This window comes from Ursus americanus, chromosome 25, assembly GCF_024610735.1.
Source record: "Ursus americanus isolate L20-20 chromosome 25, mUrsAme1.1.p, whole genome shotgun sequence".
NCBI lineage: Eukaryota > Metazoa > Chordata > Mammalia > Carnivora > Ursidae > Ursus > Ursus americanus.
Window position 1 is genome coordinate 31,374,598 of NC_142151.1, and position 14,646 is coordinate 31,389,243.

Below are 14,646 nucleotides of genomic sequence, written 5' to 3' on the forward strand. Positions count from 1 at the left end.
AATGGTTTAGTCACATACTATTTTCTAATGTATACAATAGGACTAAATCCCAGAGAGAACTCTTATCACCTGAATTTCATTATTTCTTTCTTTTCCTAGTTGCCCCCTACCTTCATACCAGCACCATAAATTAATTTTCAGAACCAAAAAGAAAACATTTCATGGTGGCATTAAAAGTTCTGGAATGTGCTACCACTCAGAAAACATGTAGGTAAAACTAAATTCATGAATAGTTAGATAAACGTCTGGTCGGAACCATAAAGTTGATTGAAGATGAGTTCAAAGTGAGTAGAGATTTTCTTGCTATATAATTAAAGTGCCTTCAGAAAATGCAGACGATTGCTAGGCTCTTCCAAAAGCTAACCCCTGGGGCTACTGACAAAGACTGTAGCTAGTCCTGAGCTGAACTAAACCATAGCTTTTATCCACTACCTGAGGGCTCAATGCAAAGAGCTTGGTCCCATGATTGACGACTCTCTGACCTTGGGAAAATTACCTGTGACTCTAGGTTTTCTCATCTCTAAAACGGAATAATTTTATTTAAATCCTAGAGTTGTTTTAAAGATAAGATTTTGTGCAAAGAACCAGCATGAGGCAGGTCCAGAGACAAAGATGGCACACGTTCTTTACAACAAACACCACATCTGTGTGCTAAACTTCATCTAGTCTCTTTCTGCTTTGTGTCTAAATTACAACCTTGTATGACTTGCTTACCCTGACGTGAGAAATTCTCAGTCCCACAGGTCCTCTGATGTTGCTGCGAGGTTTCATTTGGTGGAAATATAGTCCTATTACTTGGCTCCAAACACTGTCAGTGTGGATGTATTATTACGGCTGTTGGAACTTAGATCCAGTGGTCTTAATCTTCTTATGTAGTTCAAAGCAGAGGCCATTTAGGCTTCTTTGCACTGGGAGTTGTGGTCCACACATGGAGGGTAGATTGAGGTAAACTGTGCGGGCACTGCACACGGACGCCAGCTTCGACAATTACCTGCTCATTGATTTATGGCAAGTTCTTCATCCTCTGAATTTGGTTTCCTTCCTTGTAAAATGGGGTATTGTGAGTATCATAAGCGGCAAAGACTGGTACAGTGCTCCCACATAGCTGCGCGGTGCTTGCAGCTCTTACTTTATGGCAGCCCACCCCACCCCCAAAACACATACACACACACCTGAAAAGTATGTTTTGACTTAGTTTTTTCAGGATTAGAAAGTGTCCTGGAAAGACCAAGCAGTTTGTCCAAAATTACACAGCTGGTAAGATGTGGAAATAAGACAAAATTTACATCTGTCCAGTTGCTGTACCCATTTTCATTCCATTTTGTAGTGTTTTCAGAGGCGGTCCAAATGCAAAATGACAGGCGATTGAGACCATTTGAGAAGTTTGCTATTTATCCTGACTTTAAGAGTATTATTTTGGATTTGACACTACGTAGGTATATAAAATTTTCCCAAATCATCTAAGAAGAAATGTCTGGAGGTATCAGCAATGTCTCTCTCCCAAGAAACTGGTATTAAAGCACTTCTGGGGGCGCCTGGGTGGCTCAGTTGTTAAGTGTCTGCCTTCGGCTCAGGGCGTGATCCTGGAGTCTGGGATCGAGCCCCACATCAGGCTCTTTTGCTGGGAGCCTGCTTCTTCCTCTCCCACTCCTCCTGCTTGTGTTCCCTCTCTCAGTGGCTATCTCTCTCTCTGTCAAATAAATAAAATAAAATCTAAAAAAATAAATAAACAAAAAAATAAAGCACTTCTGAATGAATAGAGTATGTGCTCAACGAACTAAAGACTGGTTTAAAATTGAGAGATGAACAACTTAGTAAGCATCCCTTAATAAAAGACAAAACACTTGTCTTTCATTTATAGTCTTGCACCTTTAACAGACCTCCACGGGAAAAGCTAAATAAGCAGTAATAGATTCCAGGAATACCACTAGGTAGGACTTAAGTATGTACTGTATTTTTTATCAGGTTTTGTGAAGCTGCTACAAAATCTTCAAGTCTAAATGCATTTGGATAAATAATTATATTGATGTGGTAATGACAGATTTTCTTTAAGGGTGTGGGTTGATGGGTGGACTGGCCAGTGAAAGTACCAATTTCAAATGGCAGGTATCACCCATACTTGGTAGTAAAAATATTTTGTATTTTGGGTTTTCTTTGTGAATTCTAGTTTCTGGACTGTGTGATTGTCCCTTATCATACCATATAGAAATCCAAGATTACTTTTATGTCCCAAATGATTTTATACTAATTTATGTTCCACTTAAACTTGATGAGAGAGATTTCCCTCTATCCTCCATACTGAGTAATTTCTGGTGAAGGGCAAATGCTTGTTATAACAAGAATATACATAGATGGCTTCCAAAAGTAGGTTTTGGAGCTTAATACAGCTCTGAAACTGAAGGAATCTTGTGATGTTTAACTATACCCATGTGATGTTCAGTGAAACAGGCAATGCTATTCAGAGCATGTGACACGAAAGTACAAGAAGTAAAGTAGGGAGACTATAATGCAAGTGTGTAAATTGTAAAGGATTCTGGGAAGATCTGATGGAATTTCTTAAATGAGAATTAAATTTTTAAAATTTGAATAACTTGGTACTATGTAATTTTTGAGTCATGTTTCTAGTAAAATATGTTTTGTGTCCAGTTTATTGACTGGACAATATGAAAATATTGATAGGCTTTATATAAACTCAGTTAATAAGTCCAAGAAAATGTGTTGCTTTTTTAAAGGATTGCTTTAGGGACAATTAATTATAAATGGCTCATTTTTTTTATTGGCAACTCAATACATCAGTTTGGCAGGTGCCTGAAGAATCCTGGCTTAATAATTAATATAGTGCTGTTTGGTAATGAAAAACTATGCTATATGCCTTCACATAACTCACTGAATTAGGTCTACTATTTCTACCCTTTAAATAGTCTCTTTAGCCTACTATCCCTGGCTGTCATTACAAGAAGCTCTAATATTGTGGAACGCATTGTTGCTCGCTATTAGATTTCTAAAGGACAATGTTACTGGAGAGGTACCGGCGACACAGAAATGGTACAGAACTGATTATTAGCAAGGTATTATAGCTGGTGTTTTTACAGTTCCCACAACTGTCAACTCAGGGGAATGTAATATTTTTTCGCTTGACCTCCATACCATCTGTGCAAATTGGCCTGCTTTGTGTTTTCCACACCTGCTTTGATTCAGAAGTTGATGTGCAGGCAAGGCAGATTTATCAAGAGTAAGAAGAGTATTTTCCAGTTTGCTCTGAGATGTTTGTCAGAACAGAACCAAAATGAATCCAATATCAGGAGAGCAGCAATGTGCTATTTCAACTCAAATCATGTGGGAAGGGGCAGTGTTTAAAAAATCTAGGTTGGAGGACACGACCTCAGGGGTCAGAAAGTTGTATATGAGATTTTTTCTTTTCATTTTGATGACAATCTAAAAAATTTCACACGGTGAAATGGGCACATGACGTAACCTCCCCCTTTATAAAAGGTCAGAGCAGCTCAAAAACAAGAGGAAGGAGGATTTGCAGGAACTTGGAACTGCAGAGGTATTGAAATACTGAAAGACATTATTATATGAAGGAAAAAAATGCCAGAATGTGCAGGGGAAAAAAAAATATATATATATATATATATATACACAATATATATATATTGTCCCAGAAAAAAAAATATATATATACAATATATATATATTGTCCCAGAAAAAAAAATATATATATACAATATATATATATTGTCCCAGAAATGGTGGGTGCAAGGTGCAAGAGAAAACTCTGAGGCAATCAAAGGGGAGTCATTAGTATTCTGCCCTGAAAATACACAAGGCTTCCAAGTGCTGAGCCTCTCTCTTTGACACATCCCTAACTCCGTGCACCAGACAGTAAGGGGTTAGCTGTGTACATGCAAGAATGAGAAATGTGGGAGCTTGGGATGAATGACAGAGCAGGGATCCAGCTCGTTGATGATATTTGAGAAGAACGTAAGGAACCCCAAATCAGAAGATTAGCCATGGAAATAAACCACCCAGCAGCCCTTCAGGTCAGCTAGGCACTATCCCTGAAATAGCGTAGGGTGCAAGTGAGGCTGGAGCCCCTCTCTCCTTACATAGTAAGCTGCATAAACACAGCAACAAAGAGCCTAACGGACATCAGTTAGAATGATGAGCACATCACCAACTACATGAAGAATACTAACGTAACGGATAAAAGAGACTTCGCACTTAACTAATATAAGAACTTAGACCTGAGGGGAGAGAGTTAATTAAACAATAAGTACAGAGTTTATACCCATTATAATTTTTTTAGGAACAGGAAGAATACACCATTTATGACAAAAAGGCTGTTGTGTATAAAACAGACTCAATAGAGATTGGAACTTAAATCTAGAAATTTTCATGGTTCAATAGCAAAATTGACATAGCTGAATAGTATATTATTGATATGAAATAAAATAATTTTTTTAAAAAAGATACACAGAAGACAGATATAGAAATTACAGAGTTCATTTAACAGTTGTTCACCTGATAGATTTCGTCCAGACAGAGAAAATGGAGACAATGAGAGGGAATCACTAATTAAAGAAGATGGAATTCTGGGGAAAAAACTATGTATAGTCACTTCTTGGTTACTTGAACGAATAGGGAGCTGACATACGGATAACAGACAATGATGGCTGCTCCAAATATTAATTTGTATTTTACTTCAGATACGTTTTATGCTTAATTCTGAGTAAGAATATATCATTTTTAAGTCCAATAAAATCAAAGAGTAAAATATCGCAGTTAAAACTTTTAAAAGAAGTGAACACCCAATTATTATTTTATTCTCCTAGCTGCTGAATTATACCAGGGCAGAGACCTCCAACTCAGACTAAAACCAAGCAAAATAATTTTCAAAAATATTTTCTAGAGCATGGACAGTATTTAAAGATTGTGCTTTCAAAGCATTTGTCTGCTAGAAATAAAGAGCATTTAGAATGAAGCAGTGAGAGCCAGATTTTCACAAAAGGAATAATTAAGCCAAGAAAATGTTCATTGTCAAAATGAAAGAAGTCAATGAAGTAAACAAAATACCATAGGTACTCTCACATGTCCATAACTGTTTTAAAAAAAACCACACTTTTGCTACTGACTAGCTGTGTTTGAGAAGCATCTGTATGTCTAGCAGTATAAAGCATATAACTACAAACCATATATTTCTATGTCAGATTCATTTCAAGAGAGATCAATAAGTTTTCTCACAAAGTCTATTGTGAGAACGAGCCAAGAAATATGTCAGTTTTACCCAGGCTGGCAGAAGAACAGGGGCATTTCTTTTTGACAGCAATTAGCAGAATAGAATTAGCACCGGTGAACTCACAGATAAAAGCTGAAGAGGCTATTCTCTTTTAGCACATTCTATGGCAATTACCTTTCTGACTCAGGTCAGCTTTTCTTTGAGTTTGGAGAAGGCAAAATTTCAAGTTCAATGCCAATCCAAGAGTAAAGGTGTGAACTTTCTGACATAACTTTAAAACTCTCATATATAAAAAACTGCTTCCCCCCCAGTGAACCATTTATAGTTGTGAGTCCATTAGCCAGTTAAAAAGTGGTAGAGTCAGACACTTGGTAAGTAGGCTACCCTGGAAATTTCTTAAAAACAGAAACACCCTTTCACCAAGCTAGTCACTACTAAGATTTGATGCTTTAAATTTTTTAAATTCTATATAGAAGAAATAAAAACTAGCTTATAGGAAGATTATCATTTATTATTTATAAAACAAATACATTAATGAAATGAATTGTAAGTTCATTTATAACAATGCAGTTAAGAGTTTACCACTTGCAAAAAAGCCAAAACCATCATGAAACTTAATAAATAAGTAAATGCCCCCCCAAACTAAAAAAACTAAAGAGAGCTGTATCAATGAGTTTAGGTTAAGTGACACTTCAATGACAAATGGACCCAACAACAAAGATTGATTACTCATTCATATTATATGTTGACCTAGGCTTTGTTTCATGTCTTCTTCACTCCTGAACCAAACAGATTTGGATTACAAATACATTTTCTGGTGGCAGTCTTCTTGGGTGTAAATTCCAGATCTATCACTTACTAGTTATGCATACTTTTGTAGGGGACATGGTACAATGGCAAATTAACTTTTATTCATTTTTTAACAAACGTAGTAGCTTTGGAGGCAGGAGAGGGTGGAGATTAAAAACCAGGTGCACGGTGGGGGTGAGAGGCGCCTACCTGGCAGGAACTCACAGCCTAGGAGAAAGTCAAACAACTACATAGAAAACAGGATGCAAGACAGATGATGATCATTGTTGTTAATAATGACACCTATTATGGGAGTGTGGGAAGGATCTGGAAAGACTTCTTGAAGAAGTTGGAATTGGATATAAACATAAAGCAAATATTGACTCTTCAAGGATCTGGAGAAGAACATAATGTGGAAGGCATAGTTTGATTCACGAACTATGTTGGGAAGGTATGAAGACATCCTGAGGATAACGGGGCATGCTGAAGGATGTTAAGCAAGAAAAACATGAAGAGATTTGTATTTAGTAAAATAATTCTTGCTGTAAGTCGTCGTTTATTTGGAGAGGGAAATAATCAAGCTAGGAAGATTAGTTTGGGGTCCTTTTCATGAGCCCAGGCATAAGTGTATGGCAAGAAGGAATCAGACTAAATCCACCTAATTTTACCTACAGAGGATAAAATTAAGAGGACTCAAGAATTGAATGCATGTGGTTATTGAGGATGAGAAAAGAGAGCAGTGGTTCTCAAATGGCCGCACACTGGAATTGACAAGATGACTTAATGCTCCCCTCAGCTTGGTTAAACTTTAGACAGGTTTCTTCCTGATGACAGGCCCTTGACCTTCCATTTTTTAGAACAGTTACTTTGGAAACTTGCAAATGTAAATTATTCCTATCACATTGAGATGTAAACCTTCTACAATCTAGTAATATCTTTCTCAAGGACCTGGGATCCATCCCTTTGAAGTGTCATCATCAAGATAGCACTCCCATCTCCCAGTCTCTGGAAGGTAGAAACTGAACTTCAATAAGCAACAATTAGCAAACATAGGTGGTCTTATCTAACTGACCAACTGCTCCATCAAACACCCTCCAGTAGTTTTCCATTAGCTCATTCTCATGCTTTGAAACTCCCAGTTTTTGCTTCAGCAGAGTGGAGGTCAATCTCTCTCCACTATTACAAAAGTGTTGAATAAAGTCTTCCTTCTCTGTTTTAACTAGTCCAGTTCAATTTTTTGGAATTACCTAGGGAGCTTTAAAAATTTCTTCATCTCACCACTCCAGATCCTAATTTAATTGGTCTGAGGTATAGCCTAGGCACTGAGAGTTTTGAAGACTCTGCAGATGACTGTAACATGTAGCCAAGGTTGAGAAAAACTGGAACAACAAATAATCCCAAGGTTTATTTGTGTAAGGGACCATCACAGAAGTAAGAACTATGAGAGAAGGAACTAGTAAGTGTCCCTATCAGAGGCAGAGTGGGCAAAGCTGGTTACCTCACTGGTATCATTTCTCTTCTTAAAATAATCTGAATTTTGCGCAAGTGTTCATCTCTTCCTCACAAAGCCCATGTGAGTTAGTTTAGATGAGTTTAACCCATCCCCAAAACTGCAGATTAATTTACACCAATCTCAGGAAACTCCTTTTTCTTGAATGAGAGGAGTTCAGGAAAGGGTATGTGATCTAATTTCTAGCCAATGACATTTAGCTTGAGTCTTGTTTGTCCTTTCTGAAATAGCTTTCATGTTCTAAACGCCCTTGTTTTAAAAAGCTCCCTTGTTCTCTTCAGAGCAAGAGAAGCCAGTTCTATTTTCATCCTATAAATAAACAGAAAGTGCCTAGACCTCATTACTACAGACAGCTGTTTTATAAACATTCACTCAACAATAGTCAACTAATATTTAATTGAGTACCTACTATTTCCTAAGGACTGTTCTGGGTGCTTGCAATATACTAATGAATAACCCCGAAAGCATTGCCCTTGTGGAGGTTATATTCACTCAGAAGAGACAGACAATACTCAATTGATATAATAAATAGATTAACTATATAATAAACTAGAAAGTGATGCATACCATACCAAATAAAAGCAAAAGAGCATGGGGATGAGAGTGTTCAGAGGTAGGTTGCCCTAATTAAATAAAGTGGTCAAAATAAATCTGTAAGACTTGTGCAAAGACTTTAAAGATATGATGGAATTAGCCAAGTGGATGTGAAATGTGAGGAGAGTATTTTAAACTGAGGAAAACAGCCAGAGTAAAGGCCCAAGGCAAAGGCATGGCAGAAAGATCAGTGCACCTGGACCGGAGGGTGGGGGAGGGGGTTAAGTGAGAAGAGGTCAGGGAGGCAAAGCCAGGGCAGAGCGTCATAAAGACGCTGTATCTGCTGTAAAGTCTGTTGCCTGAATTTCGATGACCACAGGAGCTCTTGATCTAGAATTGAGTCTGAGCAGAGGCCAGCAGAGCAGACAGACAGACAAAAACACACACAAACAAATACCGCCTAGAAACAAAAGAACAAAACAAACCTGGGTTTTTCATGGGATATTGACCTGCCGAATCAACCATCCTGCAAGACTTCCTTCCCTCTGGTAGCCTCTCTCATGAAATAACGAATTTCCTCGTTGTTTATGCCAGACTTAAATTTCTATGGCTTGAAGTTGAACCTAGCCTAACTACAAAAATAATTTAGTCTGAATTAGAGAATTAAAAATGGTTCTTACCAAGAAGTCGTCATTTTAACAAAGAGCAACAAAATCGAATGGCTTAAGTCACTTGAAGAAAAACCTATACACAGGGGAAAACAGTTTGATTGGCAAAAGCTAGTACAAGACTGTGCTGCATTTATTCCATGAATAGGGATATTTGTCATATATTCAATAAAATATACGTTCCCTTGCCCAAAGAATGAATTGTGTTATTTAGTCTTACTTAGATTAGTAGAAGGGGATAAAACCAACTTAAAAAAATATGATCTTCTGATATTGAAAATGAAAAACAATGAATCATGGAACACTACATCAAAAACTAAGGATGTACTATATGGTGATTAACATAACATAATAAAAAATTAAAAAAAGAAAAAGAAAATAATGGAGATTTCTTCTGGGTGATCTTTAGATTTCTTTTTGTAATTCATGTTTCATTTATAAATTCTTTCAACAAATATTCGCTGGAGTACTCAAAAGTAGAGACTCGCTTGATGGATTAAATGGTAAGGTGAAAGTCAATATATTCTGCTTGTCAATTTCATAGCTATTATTTCATTAATCCTTCATGAATATATTCAAAACACATATATTCATCTTCTATTATGTACCTGAGGCATTTGATTGTGGATGACAGGGAGGAGGCAAGAAGGTGAGGTCAAGGAAAAACTCACATATCCAACAATGTGGCATTAAGTATGTTAATGTGGTTAGATGGGATAATACATACAAAGCATTTGACATAAAGGTTTAATGAAAAGCTGTTGTTATTAGAAATGCTGATCATTCTTAATGTGCCCTTGTAGTAGGCAACAAGAAACGTCACAGATACTCTGGGCTTCTGGCAAAAGTACTGAGGAACGTAGGTAGGACTAGTCTTTTTCAGCAATAGACTCCATTATTTCAGAAAATCGCTTTGGGATAATTAACCCAGTAAACCCAGTGCAGCAGAAAAGAGCTTGTGATGGGACCAGATTTAGTCCTAGATTTGCAACTTTAGGACCTTAGACAAATCAGTTAATCACTGAGACAATTTCCTCATCTTAGAAGAGGGGGAAGGGGGCGCCTGGGTCGCTCAGTCGGTTAAGTGTCTGCCTTCAGCTCAGGTCATGATCTCCAGGTCCTGGGATCGAACCCCCACATGGGGCTCCCTGCTCAGAGGGGAGTCTGCTTCTCCCTCTCTCTCTGCCCCTCCCCCTGACTTGTGCGCAAGCCCTCTTTCTCGCTCTCAAATAAATAAATGAAATCTTAAAAAAAAAGAGAGAGAGAGGGCGGTACAAATAACATTTCATGGGATTCTTGTGAGATGGTATATTGGAAGGTACTATGTAAACCGGAAAGAAGCCTATACGGATAAGGTGCTGTTTAGTGTAGCATATCTTTTACCTTGTGTAGTTTTTTAAGAATTCCCAACTCAGAATATAAACATTAAATTGGTTTAGTTTTTTCTGAAACTTGGTATCAACTCTGCTTTGTTGCAAGTACAGACATCACGGATAGAGTCCAAACTTATCAATTCTCTTCCATTAATGGAATGTACCAGTTCTCTTTAAAACTGATAATAGTTCTTCCATAATACCTGGTTGGAGCTATGATACTGGCTGCTTTCATGGAAAAGATGGGGAACCAGAAAGTATCTCTTCCGTACTCCCTTTCCAACCAAGGCTTAACTCCTTTAGTAGATGGAGCCAGGGTAAGACTGGGAGCTAGGGTTATCTCTGATGTAAGCTGGTGTTAGATTGCTGCTAGGAGATGGCTCTGGTCTTCCCTTGTTCACCGTCTCTCACTGTCTCTGTGTGGTGCTGGTGACTTGTGCTTTGTGCTTACCTGTTATGTTTGGTTAGGACTGTGCTTACTTTTGTTACAGGATTTTTTCTCTATTGGTGCCCACAGTTCTTGGTCACGCTGCTTCAAAGAATGAAGACGTAGATAGGTAGATAGAGTGGTGAACAGCAAAGCGAGGTTTATTGAGCAGTAGCAAAGTGAAAGTACAAAGCTCCTGAGGAGGGAGGGGACCTGAGAGGGTTGCCACCAGATTTCTAAGTCTAGGGGTTTTTATGGGCTTGTTGACGGGCTGTTTTAATCTGATTAACCTTCCCTGCACCTGTCATCCAATCAAGTTTTTGTTATCTACCTACTACGTGGGAAAGGGTGGAGGGCTGCTTCCAGGGTGGTGTAAAATCCTTTTAAGGGTGGTTGCATCTTAGGGTGGGGACCCCTTGTCGCTGGCTGCCTTTCTTCCAATTATCCCTCATCACTTTGACCTTCCACTCTTGATGAAGGAAGACGCTTTCAGAAACATATGTTAGCCTTTAGTCTTGACAGCTGCACCAAATCCTCTTCTCTTCCCCTCACTGGGTGTGGTATCTTCCACCAAACTAACCACCACACAGGTACTACAGTTCTTTGTCATCCTAATTGTGTGGGGTATTTTGAAAAGCTGCTTACCTCAGGAATTTCCAGATGAGAAGCAAAGGATAAACTCCCCCTATTTTCTGCAAACACTCGTTAAGCTCTTCCACACCCTCCTCATATGGAAGGCAGTAAGTACCAAGGTTGCCAAACCCCAAAGCCTTCAGCGTTTCCTTCCTGATGTACCTCCAATTTCTTCAGTTAATTCTTTGACATAAAGTTTCCTGATTGTAAACATTAATCACACCACGAAATACCTACATAGCAACATGTAGGCTAGTGTCTGACCAATTAGACACCATAGCCTAGCCAAATTGAAACATAAAAATATAATTTATAATATGGATCATAGATCTGAATTACTTAGTTTTATATTTAAAATGTCTTGTTATATTGTATATAATTTTCACATTAACCATAAAAGACTGAACTTCTTCCTTGGCTTTACCATTGTACAGATGAGGAACTTAAAGAGATTAGTGCCTGAAATCATTCAATCAGATAATGGTAAGTAGGGACTTCAATCCACTTCTATTGACCCCAAAGACCATATTTTCCCCCTATCATCAGTGTCTGTCAATAAATCTATCTTGTTGCCAATATATGTCACTGAGAACAATAAAGAACCAATCATCTATTGGTTGCCAATATATGTCACTGAGAACAATAAAAAATACAAGAAAATAAAAAGAAAGTGGGTAAATTAGTAGAAAACTTACCAACACTACTCAAGGGGAAGGGGAAAAAGGGAAATTTCATTGACTAGTGGAGCGTTTGGCTTTAGCTTAAAATTCTAACATTAAAATTTCAAGAAGCTTAACATAGTCTTCTTACATAAAATTCTAAAAATTAAAAAATTTTCTCTAATTATCTTCAGATTTCTTACTTACTTTAAACTGGGTTCCCGTCCCTCTCATTTGGACTTTATACTCAAGGAGTATTTACTGACAAAAGAGAGAATGCATTCTCGAAGAATGCTTCTCATGGGTCAGTTGAGTTGAAATTGCTAAAGTATCCATCTTCCCATACATAGGAAATCTAAAATTAAACAACTTTGCCCTGGGAACAATCTTATTGAAATTATCCTTATTTCTTATTCTTATCCTTAATTAACCACTTATCCCTGCAAACCCCTATTATTTGAAGGTATCAAATATGACTTTTTTACGTTTTGCTTTATTTTAGATTCATACATGTCCCCACCCCTGCTTCATTCATTTTTGTTGGTGGAGGCAATACTATAAGCATTCTAGTGTGAGCTGCCCTCTTTTCTTTGGACTGGCCAGGAGGAAGGGGAGCTGCTAATGGCTGTCCTGCTAATTAAAATGATGCCAAGGCAGGAATGCCAAGCAAGATATCAGCTGGTGAAGATGACTAGTGCATGCCCACATTATTACTGCGCAAGAACAGAAAAGTCTGCACTGTGAGAGCTACAATCATTGTGATTGTCTCAGTGCTCCAAAAATTGGAAACAAATGATCCGTTAGGCAGACTTCTGGATTCTGGCCTCCTCAAATGTTCCTAAATCACTGCTCATTTCAAGAGGAGAGCAAAGAAAATGTCCCTGGTTGCTCATTTGTAAAACAAACAAACAAACAAAAACCATACCAGTGTTTTCAGTTTCAGATGATTGTTTCAATGCTTTCACAAATGAATCTCCTGACATTCCTGGTTAAAAAATAAATAAATAAAAACATAACAATGCAGGATCATTGCCTAAAGACTGGTAAGGACTAACATATCTCAGTGGTTCAAACACTGATACTCTGCATTAACTCCTTAGGATACCGTCTGAACCTTAGCTCTCCAAGGACTTTCTTAATAAGAACCCAGATGATTTTGTGTACTAGCCTATGTTAAAGCAGAACTTGTGCACCTCAATTTATCGGAAATGGGTTTCTTTGGTTTATAAAAAAAAATTGTTACAGAAATGAAATATTTAAGATACCTAGGATTTCTGGCCAAATATATTAAATGTTAAAACATTTCTCAAGATCTTTGTTAAACTAGAATTTTCTTATGTCAAATTATCTTCCAAATACAGTTGGAGCTCATGGGGATCCTCGTTTAAAACATTTATTATCAGAGACGGGATGCTGCAGACAGCACTTGACTGAGTTTCTAGAACTTTAGATTCTAATATCAGCTCTATTGTAGGTTATATGTAATCCTGTACTGATCTTATTTTTCAAGAATGTCAGTTTTCAGATTTGCAAATGAGAAACTCTCATAGCCCTCTAGAATTCTGTAGTTGTGAAGGTTTAATATTTAACATAACACAAAGCTGTGTAATAATTTTGATCCATAATCTTACCTTTTTTTCTTTTTTTGAGGGGGGGGCTATTGTTCAGGCTTTGGGGCATTCATTAATTTAAGAATTATTTTTTGAACATCAGAGATATTGCAAGTAAAGATATACTTTATTAATCTTCTTTCATAAATGATTTAAAGTTCTGAGAAGACTTTGAAAACTTTGGCATGACAGAACTAGTATTAAATCCTGACTTTCTCGTGTATTAGCTATGGTATCTTTAGCAAATTGTTAGTAGTTATGATCCTTAGTTTTATAATTTTTAAAAGTGGTAATTAACCAGTATCATGAGATTGCTATGACAATTGCAAAATCTTAAGTCTAAAGCATAAACAGTCAGAATAGTTGCTGCCATCAATCATATCTTTTCTTTATCTGTCATATCTACAAATTCTTCCTTGACTAGTTCTGTAAATGCTTGAATATATCTTACTTACGGATGTGCAATTTACCCTTCACAATAATCCCAAGCCCTTGCAAATTGCCCCCTGCACTGTCATTTCTGCAAAGTCCTCATGGGCAGTAAATCTGAACCAAATTTGTAACTCTTAGTCCTTGAGTAGAGGCCTGGAGAACTGGAAAGCAATAATAAAACCAAGAGGTAACCCGAGAAAGAAAAACCTATACCCACCCAGCGATTTGTATGAAAAGATTCATACTAACAACTCAAATGCTCATCAACTGGTGAATGGACAAACAAAATGCAGTATGACCATAAAATCAAATATGACTTAGAAAGAAAAAGTAACCAACCACTGACACATGCTACGACATGGATAAACCTCAAAGACATTTTGCTAAGTGAAAGAAGCCAGACAAAAAAGGCTTCATAGTATATTATTCCATTTATATGAAATACCCAGAAAAAGCACATTTTTAGAGACATAAAGCAGATCAGAAATTGCCTAGGGCTGTGGGGATAGGAGTGGACATTGACTACAAATGGCTCAAAGGAAATTTTTAAAGTCATAGAAAATTCTAAGACTTGAAAATGAGGCATTGGGATGGAAAGTTCTGCAAAATATGTTGTTCAGCAAGGAAAGCAAAATACAGGACATGCTATGAACAATGTAGGGGAAAAAAGGCATCTACACAAATGTGTATATATGTGTGCATGCATACATAATGTATATAATTAAGATATCTTGAGAAGAATGCATGAGAAATCAATAGCAGTATTGTTTCA